This window comes from Molossus molossus, unplaced genomic scaffold (genome assembly GCF_014108415.1).
Source record: "Molossus molossus isolate mMolMol1 unplaced genomic scaffold, mMolMol1.p scaffold_m16_p_1, whole genome shotgun sequence".
Classification (NCBI taxonomy): domain Eukaryota; kingdom Metazoa; phylum Chordata; class Mammalia; order Chiroptera; family Molossidae; genus Molossus; species Molossus molossus.
This window is the reverse complement of record NW_023425344.1, coordinates 226,413,830-226,427,021: the sequence shown is the minus strand read 5'-3', so window position 1 is coordinate 226,427,021 and position 13,192 is coordinate 226,413,830. Positions and strand designations below refer to the sequence as shown.

General features: G+C 41.5%; 1 protein-coding gene across 3 annotated transcripts in view; it reads left to right on the top strand.

Annotated features, from left to right (window-relative positions):
* Positions 1-1,054: 1,054 nt before the first annotated feature.
* NUMB (NUMB endocytic adaptor protein) overlaps positions 1,055-13,192 on the top strand; it is a 162,309-nt gene continuing 150,171 nt past the window's right edge. For all 3 annotated transcript variants that reach the window (XM_036261525.1, XM_036261517.1, XM_036261533.1), the window contains exon 1: positions 1,055-1,143. The gene's annotated coding sequence lies outside the window, so the exon portion shown is untranslated. The remainder of the gene's footprint in view (positions 1,144-13,192) is intronic.

Genomic DNA, 13,192 nt, shown 5'->3' with positions numbered 1-13,192 from the left:
TCTGGGAGCATAATAGTTTTTATAGCAACAGCAGATTTCTCAAAAGTGCCTACTGTGATCTGTACACAAATGAATAAAAAATGCAATCATTTATTCTTGTGCATTGTGTCTGTGAGAAAAGAACTGCAATTCATTCAATGGTCCTAATTTAGACTGCTGGGAAGAGAAGTGGTTTAGAAAAAAGGGCAAGCTTTTTAAGTATCTGACACATATCTAGTAGGGCTATTTAAGAACTGCTGAACATTGAAATCAAGTTTGGTGGATTTTGGGGGAGAGGAATTCTCATTTCCAGAGCATCACAAGGGTAAAATGTGGCTCATTTAGCCCAAACTTGCTGATGACTACTTGGTCACTTCGCAGTAGCCAGCCAGGGGTGAGTCTGGAAGCTGGAGGACTCTCAACAGGGCACTTCAGTTTATTAATGACATGTATAGTTGCAACCAAAGTGGACTGATTTCTGCTAAATAAACGGCTGTGCTTTGCCTTTTAACATGGAGACTTCTGGGAGGAACTTCAAGGAAACTGGGCGCATTGGGACCTCAAAGAAAGGAGAAATTTATTTACACAGTGCTTTTCTCCCAAGGAGTGGGAAACACTTCTTAAACACAACCTCTGACGTTGGTATTTTGTAAGTAGTACCCTGTGAATAATCGAGCAGTGATAAGCTGGTGAAAGAGATGAGTTTACAGAGCAAACCCTACAACAAAAGAGTTAACCCTTCCTGGGTAACCTTAGATGTGAGCTTTTGCCCCTTCCTGGCTTTCTACTGCGCAACCAAACTGTGCTTGCACCAACCGTGGCCGTCACATTGCTTGCCAGTTTGATTTAACAGACACTTTAGACAGCCTATCATAACTTCGAACTGTCCAACCATCAACCAATTACAACTAACGCTTGGTCCAGAACACTCCGGGTCCGGGCGGGAGCTCATACCGGGTCCAGGAAAAGGGGCGGTAAGGAAGCTATGACGGACAGGTAAGCCAAACCAATTAGAGCAGAGAGCCGCTGCTTCACTATCCAATGGAGAGGTAGGAAGTATAAAACGGGGTGGGCCTGTTGTCATGGGGGAGGTGGTGGCGCTTGGTGGCTACTGGCGGCCGCGGTAGAGACAGTGGCTCTGGAGTTGGTCGGGGGCAGCGGCAGGTGAGTTCGGATAACGCGGGCCTGAAGTCTGGGGGCTGTCGCGGGGCGGAAGCTCGAGCTTGGCACTCCAGAGGCGGAGGCCAGAGGAAGGGGCCCTGGACTGCGGGCCGGGTCGGGCCGTGGCCAGGGTGGAGGCGGGGGCGGCGGCGAGTTCGCGTTGACTGGGCTGGTGGGAGAATGGCCCGGCTCCCGACGGCGGAGTTTGTGTCGGCCAGGTAGGTTGGGGCCAGACCCAAGCGGGTCAGGCCAGGAGGTCCCTTGGGACGTAGTGCTGTTTTGGTCTGGGACACTGACCCCGGCCAGTGTGTGTGGGGTAGGTCCCTGGGGAGACGGAGCGGGCGGGGTCCCAGACAGGGTGGTGACCGGTAATGACCTGGTCCGAGGACGGGGCGACTCGGAAATACCAGGACAGCTTGGGTTCAAAGAAGAAGAGGAACCCGGGAAGCCCGGGAGCGGCCGAGCGGAGAGAGCTGGGGGGTCGGGAACTGGGAGTGGTCCGGTTTCGAGGGAGATGGGCAACCGAGGGCAGCCGGAGTCCGTGGTGACAGGGAGCGACCTGAATCCTAGCGAGGGCGTCGAGGATTGGCAGGGAGGGGGTGGGAACCCTCCTGAGAAAGGTAGCTGTCGGAGGGAGGTGGGCTCCTGGGGAGTTAAGGAGCTGAGGGTCTTTAGGAGGGCTGGACCGGTGGAGACCTTGAACAGCTTGGAGAGGAACCGGAGCGCCCTGCCCCCCGCCGCTGGTCTGGGATGGGGGACTCAAGACTGAACGAGGAACTAACTCCTGGGTCTGAGGATCCTCGGGACACCAGGAAGAAAATCCTCGAGGAGTAGCTCGGGCTTGAGACTGGGGTGAGGGGTTTGGCCGGGGACTGGAATTTCTTTCAGTTAGAGAGGACTCTAGCAAAACGACACGCAGGTGGGCGGGGAGAAATAATTTCCTTGTAGGAAGGGAGTAGAAGATAGGGCGGAGTAGGAACGAGCGAGAAAGTTGCTCAGGAAGGGAACAGTGGTCTTGTGGAAACTGGCCAGTACCGTAGATATGAGAAATTAAAGTGAGGCCATTAATAAGCACCAAGAATTTAAGAAATAGAAGAAACTTCAGCTTCATTCATAATACGAAGATGCCATCGAGGACCAGAGAAAAGGTCCTCAAAGCAAGGTTAAAGGACTTCATTCCAGTGTTTTAGAAAAGAAATTTGTTTTAGGATGACAGCAATAATATTAGAAAATAAGGACATTGACAGAATGGGGAATTTGAAAGGGAAAAGAGGAGGAATATAAAGAAGTAGGACTGGAGACTTGATCAGAGAGAGTCATGAAGAGGATAGGTAGATACACTCTTGCCAAATTAGAAATAAGTTTGAATTCTAGTCCACCACTTAGCTTGGGCAACTTAACCTCTTTGTGCAAAAGTTTTCTCCTCTGTATAATAGGGATAACAATAACTCCTACTTCATAGGGTTGTTTTTTCACATAAGTTAATATTTGTAGAACTTTTAGAATAGGGACTGGTACAGACTAAGCACTGTGTATTGGATTGTTAAATAGAGGATGAAGAAAGACCTGAGTTCTTTAATGAGGTGGTTCTCAAACTTTAACTTGCACCAAAATCACCTGGAGGGCTTGATAAAATACACACTGCTGGCCCCATTGTGTGTCTGATTCAGCAGGTCTGGGTGGGGCCTGAAAATTTACGTTTACCTCAGGTGATGCTTATGTTGGTCAAGCAGCAATAATGTGGCAACCTTAAAATACCTGTCTACCCTGCTAGGAACAGAGGCATATTGCAAAAAATAAAAAATAAAAAAAAAATCTTAATATAAGAAGTTCTCTATTTTAATCCTGTTTTTCAAACTATGGATCATGATTTACTACTAATTTATTGAATCAGTTTTTAGTGGGTTACCACCAACATTGAAAATAAAATGAGCCCTGGCTTGTGGGCATTGTCCCGTGCACCTGGAGGTCACTGGTTCAATTTCCAGTCAGGGCACATGCCCAGGTTTCAGGCTCCATCCCCTGTAGGGGTTGTGCAGGAGGCAGCCAGTGGATGCTTTGCTCTCACACTGCTGTTTTTTTCTCTCTCCCTCTCCCTTCTTCTCTCTTTAAAAATAAAAATAAATCCGGCTGGTGTGGCTCAGTGGTTGAACGTGGACCCATGCACAAAGAGGTCACTGGTTCGATTCTGTGTCAGGGCACATACCCAGGTTGTGGGCCAAATCCCTAGTAGGGGGCATGCAAGATGTGGCCAATGGATGTTCTCTCTCATAGATGTTTCTCTCTCCCTCTCCCTTCCTCTTTCTCTCAAATCAATTAAAAAAAAAAAAAAAAAAAGAAAAGAAAAGAAAAGAAAATGAAATAGACAAAAAGAATTGACTAGCATTGCACTTGGTAAGGAGAAGTATTGTTTTGGGATATTTTTCTCATATGCTGTATACTAGGGTACAATGTAAAATGTATTTCTGACAGTCAAAAGACTGAAAAACTATTTTGAGCCATGCAGTGCAGCAAAAGCAGCCCTAAAGTAGGGGTACCTAGGGACTGGGTTTATTATTTATTTCTTTGTTTTCTTCTTGTGCTAATTCTTTCTCAGGTTGTGATAGATTCTATTAAATTTCTTCAGTTTCTGATTTGGTTCCTCCCATGTTTGCCTTATCACATATCGCATATCACATTGTACCTCTTTTTAGATATTGAGAATCTTTGGCACAAGGACTTACGGAAATTTGAGGCAGAGAAATGAAATCAAGTGGTGTTTGTCAGATGTGGTACACTTTGTTTCGCTTGTGCCCCTTGTTTACCCTTCCTTTTTTACCACCCTACTGTAAAGCATTGTCTGTTAAAAAAAAACCACGTAAGTTTACACAGACATATTGACAGTGATTAACACTGAAATGGACTGCTTTGAGAACAGTACATGTATAGGAAATAAGTAAAAACCAAGTAAGACACATTTCAAAAGAAAAAGGTAAAAGGGTGTTTGTTTTCTAGAGTAAAAATATCTTAAAAGTTTTCATGGCCTTACACTAATACAAAATGTAATAGAAAAGCATTATTATTATTATTTTTTAATCCTCACTGGGTACATTTATGCATTCATCTTCACATAAAGCAGGAGGGAGAGTGGGAGGAAGAGAGTGAGAAACATTGATGTGAGAGAGACACATTGACTGGCTGCCACCCACACAACCCCAACCTGGGCCAGGGACAAACTGCAACCAAGGTACCTTCCCTTAGCAGGAACTGAACCCAGGACTCTCTGGTCCACGGGCTGACGCTCTAACTGCTGAGCCAAACCGGCCAGGGCAGAAAAGCATTTTTTTTTAATCCTCACCCGAGGACATTTTTCCATTTTTTTGTTCAGATAGAGTGGGAGGGAGAGAGAGAGAGAGAGAAACATCGACGTGAAAGGGACACATCGAGTGGCCGCCACCTGCACAACCAACCATGTCCCGGGACTAACTGCAACCGAGGTACTCGCCCTTAGTGGGATCTGAACCCGGGTCTCTCTGGACCGCAGGCCGACGCTCTAACCGCTGAGCCAAATCGGCCAGGGCCGGAAAAGCATTTTTAAGGGAACCAGATATACTTGTGCATTTTAGATTTCTAGATTTTTTTTTTTTTTTTCAACTGCTAACTTTTATTTTTATCCTCATCCGAGGACATTTTTTTAAATTTTTTGTACAGACAGAGTGGGAGGGAGAGAGAGGAAGAGAGAGAGAGGGAAACATCGATGTGAAAGGGACACATCGAGTGGCTGCCACCCGCACGACCAACCAGGGCCAGGGACAAACTGCAACCGAGGTACGTGCCCTTAGCGGGAACCGAACCCGGGTCTCTCCGGACCGCAGGCGGACGCTCTAACCGCTGAGCCATACCGGCCAGGGCTAGATTTCTAGATTTTTGAAGAGAGAAGAAATAGTGATAATACTGGACAGTAAAATGCACCTGGGATAGAGGTTTAACAATGAAGTAAATAGTTTAAGTAGGAGCTTTTGTTCTGATGGTTTTCTACCTTGAGAATTAACTGTATGTGGCATATACTGTAAATGTAACTTGTTTGAGGGACCTAACTCCATAACACTTTAAGATATATTGACAGTATATATGTATGTTTTGTGCTGTTCTTAGTTTGATTTTTCTATAAAATACTAGGTGGTTTATTATTTAGAAAGAGTTGATTTAGATCTGTTTTTATGGATATAAAAACCAAGAAAGCAGCATTGAAAAACTAGGAGATTCTTATAACTCTCTTTAAATCTTTAATCTGGTGGATTTATGTAACCCTTTCATTAGTGTTATGTGAAATTGTGAAGAAACTATTGATGTAGCTTTTTTTGCATTAGGATGTTCAGATAATTTTTTCTCTCTCAAAAACAATTTTTACTTTTGCGTCGATGTTTCTCTTGCTCTCTCTCCCTCCCACTCTATCTGAACAAAATCTCGAAAATGTCCTCGGGTGAGAATAAAAAAAAAATAATAATTTTTAGTTTTATTTCAGATTTTTATGTTTTGTTAAAATTTTTATTTTTGTTTGGAAGACAGCAAAACATATAATCATTGCATGTTTGAGGTGAAAAACATAAGCAGTCTTTCACAAAACAAATTTACTAATTTTGGAGGACAAAGGGACCAAGGATGAAAACTTTTGAATCTTTGTATTGAGTTAAATGTAGTACCCCTACCACCAAATTGTTCTATAAATCATTATACAGTTGGTGGACACATTTGTATAGACCATTCATTTCTTTACCAACTGATGGAAGAATGCAAAACCTTGATAATCAGGTGTGGGAAAAATAGAAAAGTTCATCCTTCATAATTTTGAACATTGACTTGTTTGATTACTTACTTTCTTTTTAAATTTTTATTTATTGATTTTTATAGAGAGGGAGGGAGAGAGACAGACAGACATCGATTTATTGCTCCATTTATTTATGTATTCATTCGTTGCTTCTTGTATGTTCCCTGACGGGATTGAACCTGTAACTTTGGCATATCAGGACAGTACTCTAACCAACTGAGCTACTCTGGCCAGGACTACTTAATTTTCTTTTCTTTTTTTCTTAAATATTTTTATTGATTTTTAAAGATGAGAGAGAGAGAAACATTGATGTGAAAGATTGATCGGCAGCCTCTTGCACCCTCCCACCAGTGATTGAGCCTGAAACCCTGGGCATGTGCCCTGACTGGGAATTAAACTGGCAAAGTTTTGGTGCATGGGACGAGGCCCAGCCAACTGAGCCACACAGGCCAAGACTACTTACTTGCTTCTTAATAAATGGACTTTAGTCAGTTGACTTATTTATCCATAATTTAATTATACTTATCTATGAATAGCTCTGATTGCTCAACTCATTTTACAGTTAGATTTCTTAATCTATAGTGGTTTTTAAATCCCAGAGAAACTGTGTGCTCTTGACTGTACAATTTAATGAGACTCAATTTTACATATTAAAGATTATTCATGTAAATGAATAAGTGGAATTCAATTAACACTAGTTAATTAAGTTTATCTTCTATTTCAGTAAAGTTTTATCTTTTATAAATAACTTCTAATCTGCTTTCTCTGCTTCTTGCCCTCCAACTACCCATACAGTAAATCCTAATGGAAATGTTGGTGCCCGAAAATCTAGTTCTTTCAAAGTACAAAACCATTATATTTGGTTTTTAGTTTGCTGTGAGAATTCCTTTTTTAGAAAAGGTCTCTTGGTAAACTAACCATCTTAAAGAAAAGTCTTATTTAATAGAGTACTTGAAAAACTACATTTTATTTTGGACTTGCCAAAACACATCTATTGGGTTTAATAGATTTTGATTACTACAGAATAGATCTTGAATTCTGCTAATTTCTGAATTCTGATGTTACCTTGATAGGGCTAGGGAGAAAGGAAGCAATTGTACTTAAATATATTTATAAAAATTGCTATTTTATTATTTATTTATTTATTTATTTTTATCCTCACTCGAGGACATTTTCCCATTTTTTGTACAGATAGAGTTTGAGGGAGAGAGAGGAAGAGAGAGAGAGAAACATCGATGTGAAAGGGACACACCAAGTGGCTGTTACCCGCACGACCAACCAGGGCCGGGGACAAACTGCAACCGAGGTACATGCCCTTAGCGGGAACCGAACCCGGGTCTCTCCGGACCGCAGGCCGATGCTCTAACCGCTGGGCCAAACTGGCCAAGGCTATTTTTATTATTATTATTATTATTATTATTATTATTATCCTCACCCGAGGACATCTTTCCATTTTTTGTTCAGACAGAGTGGGAAGGAGGGAGAGAGAGAAACATCGATGTGAAAGGTACACATCGAGTGGCTGCCACCCGCACGACCCAACCAGGGCTGGGGACAAACTGCAACCGAGATACGTGTCCTTAGTGGGAACCGAACCCGGGTCTTTCTGGACTGCAGGCCGATGCTCTAACCACTGAGCCAAACCAGCCAGGGCTATTTTATTATTTTTTTTAATCTCGACATGATACATTTTTTAGTTGCAAAGAAAATCTCTTTTAGTAGTATAATGGAAATTTCATTTTTTTTTCCCCCTCACCCTAGGACACCTTTCCATTTTTGTTCAGATAGAGCGGCAGGGAGAGAGAGGAAGTGAGAGAGAGAGAGAGAGAGAGAAATACGATGTGAAAGGGACACATTGAGCTGCTGCCTCGAGTGGGGCTGGGGACAAACTGCAACCTAGGTACATGCCCTTAATGGGAACCAAACCCAGGTCTCACTGGACTGTGGGCCGACGCTCTAACCGCTGAGCCAAACCGGGGTGAAAATTTCATTATTAAAGGTAGAAATACTCCATAAGGTTTTAGGATGTTTGTTCAGATGTGAGACATAGATACTGATACATAGGATGCCATTATGATATTGCCATATATTTTTGAGAATATAAAGTATGCACTTAGAAATCTTGTGGCAAAAGGAGGATTGAAACTAAGAGAGAGCCTGGCCAGTGTGGGTCAGTGGATTGAGCATTGTCCCATGGACTGAGAGGTCCTGGTTTGATTCCCAGTCAGGGCACATGCCCTGGGCTCGATCCCTATGGGGTGTGCAGGAGGCAGCCATCAATATTTCTCTTTCACATCGATGTTTCTCTTTCTCCTTTCCTTTCTCTCTAAAAACTCAATGAAAACAATTTTTTTTAACCTCATCTGAGGACATTTTTCCATTTTTTGTTCAGATAGAGTGGGAGGGAGAGAGAGGGAGAGGGGGGCAGAGAGAGAGAGAGAGAGAGAGAAACATCGATGTGAAAGGGACACATCGAGTGGCTGCCACCCACACGACCCCAACGGGGGGCTGGGGACAAACTGCAACCCAGGTACGGGCCCTTAGCAGGAACCGAACCTGGGTTTCTCTGGACCGCAGGTCAACGCTCTAACTGCTGAGCCAAACCAGCCAGGGCAATAAAAACATGCTTAAAAAAAAGAAACTAAGGGAGAATGAGGAGAATACTGACGTGTTTAAGGAGGAGTCTGGAGCATCTGCAGGAAGTGTGTCTAGAGGACTGAGCTGTTCTTGGCAGTTTTCCTGGAGTGACATATGTAAAGGAGGATGATCCTATTTGCAACATTCTTCCATCAATATATTTTTCATTCTGTGCAGTCCCGTCCTGTCCTGTGCCCCCCCCCCCCCCCCTCACTTTAACTCTTCCTTTGTTTTCTTTCACTTAGGAAAGCATGTCAGAATGCAAGTGAATAGACTGAGAATTGCTAGTCCTAGAGGATGGGAGCCTGGTTAAGACAATGTGGGTTTAGAAGAAGGTTGAACACTTGTCTTTCCTCGTGCAGTTGGGAATAGGTCCCCATCAATCATAACTAGACCAAGCCTTCTCATTGGTCCTTTCCAGTGGAGTTTGCGATTAACCAGTAGGAAGAGACCCCTAGTCGTTTTTAAATAGATTAACCAAGGAGTTGGCTATATTAATAATTAATGTTCAGTTACTTCTCCCACCAAAACTCTGGTTCTCCCCACTTGCTTGCTGATACCTTATGTTCTTCTAACCAGGATCAAAGTCTTGAGTTTTCTGATCAGATAGCAAAATCTTAATTGTGGCAACTTGTTTATAATATTAAGCTATATATAGTTAATTAGGAAAATTATTATTTGATGAGATTTTTTCTAGTTTGGGAGGAAGAAGGATTGAAAGCTGCAGAACACTGCTTGGCTCCTGAATAAAAGCAAAGTAAGGAAAGCCAAGAGCACAGAAAAAAAGCAAAATTCATAACTTTATTTAAGATTGACTTTGGTTGTCTGCCCGGTATGGCTCAGTGGTTGAGAATTGACCCATGCACCAAGAGGTTGCTGGTTTGATTCCCAGGGCACATGTGCGGGTTTCAGGCTTGATCCCCAGCAGGGGGCATGCAGGAGGCAGCCAATTGATGTTTATTAATAGATGTTTCTGCCTCTCTCTCCCTCTCCCTTCCTCTCTCTTTAAAATCATAAAAACATATTTTTTAAAAAAGAAAGAAAAATGATTGACCTTGACTACCTTTGACCTTAGAAGAGTCAAAATTAGTGATGCTTTTGTCCTGGCCAGCTATGCAAAAGCACACCTCAGGTACCTTTCAATTGTGTCATAGGGTGCTGCTTTGCATACTTTTATGAAGGTTTATTTAATTACTTTTAATATAACCAACTTTATTATAAGGAATTTTAGCTGTCAGTATTCTTTAATCATCTAGATAAACTTTTTTTTTTCAACCTAGAATCTCACAGAACTATATAATAGCCTGATGATGGCAGAAGTATATTTGTAATTACCGTATTATGAAATTGAAAAAGGCATAATTTGTGTTTGGAGGAAGCATGATCAAATGGACAAAGTCCAGGTTTTATAATTGTATGACAGTATTTTTGAATACTGGCTATATTTTTTACTAATTGGGCAGTTTATTCATCCCCTCTTAGCCTCAATTTTGTCATCTGCTAAATGGAGTTTATATTATCCTCCTTACTAGGCTGATGGTGAGAATGAAATAATAAGCATTTTGTATAGTGCCTTTTTCATAGAGGGCACTCAACATGTAGCAATGTTTAATTATAACAATATTAGCCCAGCCAGTGTGGCTCAGTCGTTGAGCATCGACCCATGCACCAAGAGGTAGCTGGTTGGATTCCCTGTCAGGGCACATGCCCAGGTTGTGGGCCAAATCCCTAGTGGGGGTCATGCAGGAAGCAGCCAGTCGATGTTCTCTCTCATCATTCTATCTCCTCTCTCTCTAAAATCAATAAGGAAAAAAAAGACAGTATTAGGCCTATTATAGACTTCTCTTTCTAGGAGAGGCTAATATTCCAGATACTGTGATTTGTGGCATTTAGGAAAACCATATATTTTAAGCATTTACATCGATTTGTTGTTCCACTTATTTCTGCCCTGACCAGAGACCGAACCAGAACCTGTAATCTTGGTGTATAGGGATAATGCTCTAACCAACCGCTCCAGGGTGTTACATTATCTCTTAAATTATCTCTGATGAAAGCATATACATAATTTCCATAACATTCGTGGTGTAATGGGCTTTCTTTAAATGTCATCAATGAATGTAGTTTCGAGTGGTTAACCATTTTAAGGAGTTGATTCATTCTTATTTTTGAAAATTATTATTGGTAGTATGAAGGAATGATATTTTCTATTACAGCCAAGTCTTCTATATTCTTGCAAGGAATGCAGTATTAAATACTGTATTGAAAGTATTGGCAAGAAAATGGACTGTAAATGTCCATTTATAGGACTGGTCATCTTTCTAAAAATGTTAACATGTTACATCAAAAGCCGTTCATTTCTTAATGATCTCTTATAGCCTAATTTTAGAAACCATACAGTGTTGGTATTTTATCACATTGAGTCATTTTGTGATACTTAATCTCTTCATAAAGTGGTACATTTTTGCGTTCAGGACTTTGCTTTATCTTTTTCAGTATTCTCTGGCATATATAAATGTATTGAATATGGTGGGGAGATCCTGATTAGGGGTTGAGTTTTATGACATCAAATAAATGAACTTCGATTGCTTCAGTTCAAATCCAGCTCTACTTCCTTAGGCAAGTTAATTCTTTTAGCTTCAGTTCCTCATCTAAAATAAACTGCTTTCAGGGTTATATGAGATAATTCATGTAAAGAGTTTAACACAGTACTTAGCTCATAGTAAATGTTAGCTACTATTGTAAGGATCCAGGATTGCAGATAGGAGATGAAAGCTTTTTCTGTGTTTTTTTTTTTGCATGGACTATAAAAGAGACTTGTAAATAAAATTGAACTATGAAAACTTAAACTTCATTTAAACATTAAAAGCAATCTTAAATTCTTTTTTTTTGGATGTGCCCCTAGCGGGAACCAAACCCGGAACTCTCTGGCCCGCAGGCCAACGCTCCAACCGCTTAGCCAAACCGGCCAGGGCGCAATCTTAAATTCTTGATTCTGTTGTCTTATTTTTAGTTCAGTCAATCTGTGGAAAAACTTGAATATTTTAGTTTAGCTGTATTTGTACCTTTAAGCCACAGTAAATTCTTAAGTATTTATACCCAGATTTGTAGTGTTATAGCTAATCCCTAAAGTCTTTTGGATTATGAAGTATAGCTATGGAACCTATTAGATAAAATTTTCACTAGACTTGACTTCTATTTTATTTAAAGTGATATTTAAATATTCAATCTCCTTGACATTGAATATCCTTATCAACAGTTTCTAGTCTGTTACCTGTAGCTCTTTGGATTGAGGGTGGATGTTTTCTGCTGTTAGTAAAGGGTTCTCAGATCCATTTGTTCATCAGATATTATCTGTTGACAAAATTAGTATGTTCTAAATATGCATATATATATATACACACACATACATATATATTTAGAACTTTTGTACATGTGTATATACATATATATGAAGAATATATACTCATATATTCTTGTATATATAATACATATATGTCATATCTCATCTCTCTCTCTCTCTCTCGATGAATTTTTTTTTTTTTTTATCCTCACCCGAGGACATTTTTCCATTTTTTGTTCAGATAGAGCGGGAGGGAGAGAGAGGAAGAGAGAGAGCGAAACATCGATGTGAAGGGACACATCGAGTGGCTGCCACCCGCACGACCAACCAGGGCCGGGGACAAATTGCAACCGAGGTACGTGCCCTTAGCGGGAACCGAACCCGGGTCTCTCTGGACCGCAGGCCGATGCTCCAACTGCTGAGCCAAACTGGCCAGGGCTCTCGATGAATTTAAAAATTTTTATTTTAGCCCTGGCCGGTTTGGCTCAGCGGTTAGAGCGTCGGCCTGTGGTCCATAGAGACCCGGGTTTGGTTCCCGCTAAGGGCATGTACTTTGGTTGCAGTTTGTCCCCGGCCCTGGTTGGGTCGTGCAGGAGGCAGTCACTCGATGTGTCCCTGTCACGTCGATGTTTCTCTTTCTCTCTCTCTCTCTCTCTCTCTCTCTCTCTCCCTCTCTCTCCCTCTCTCTCCCTCCCACTCTATCTTAACAAAACATGGAAAAATGTCCTCGGGTGAGGATATAAAAAATAATAATAATTTTTATTTTATGCCCTGGCCAGTTTGGCTCAGCAGTTAGAGCATCAGCCCATGGACCAAAGAGTCGGTTGCAGTTCATCCTTGGCCCTGGTTGGGGTCATGTGGGAAGCAACCAGTTGATGTGTTTCTCTCACATTGATGTTTCTCTCTCTCTCCCCCCTCCCTTCCACTCTATCTGAGATAAATAGAAAACTATCCTCAGGTGATGATTTTAAGAGTCTCATGCTCTACCGACTGAGCTAGCCGGGCGCTTCAGGTGATGATTTAAAAAAAAGAGAGAGAGAAATAAAAATTTTTTATTTAAAAAAAATTATAGTAGCTTTGGTGGTTTTGACTATTTGCTGCATCAATGGATGCTGAAAATTTAGCTATTTTAAAAGATTTGTCATACTTAAAAACTTTCAGCATGTTTTTTCTTACTCAAATGTGCCATTTCTTTCTTCCTTTTTTACTCCTCAGCCGAGGATATTTTTCTATTTTATTTTCAGACAGAGAGAGAGAAAGAGAAACAA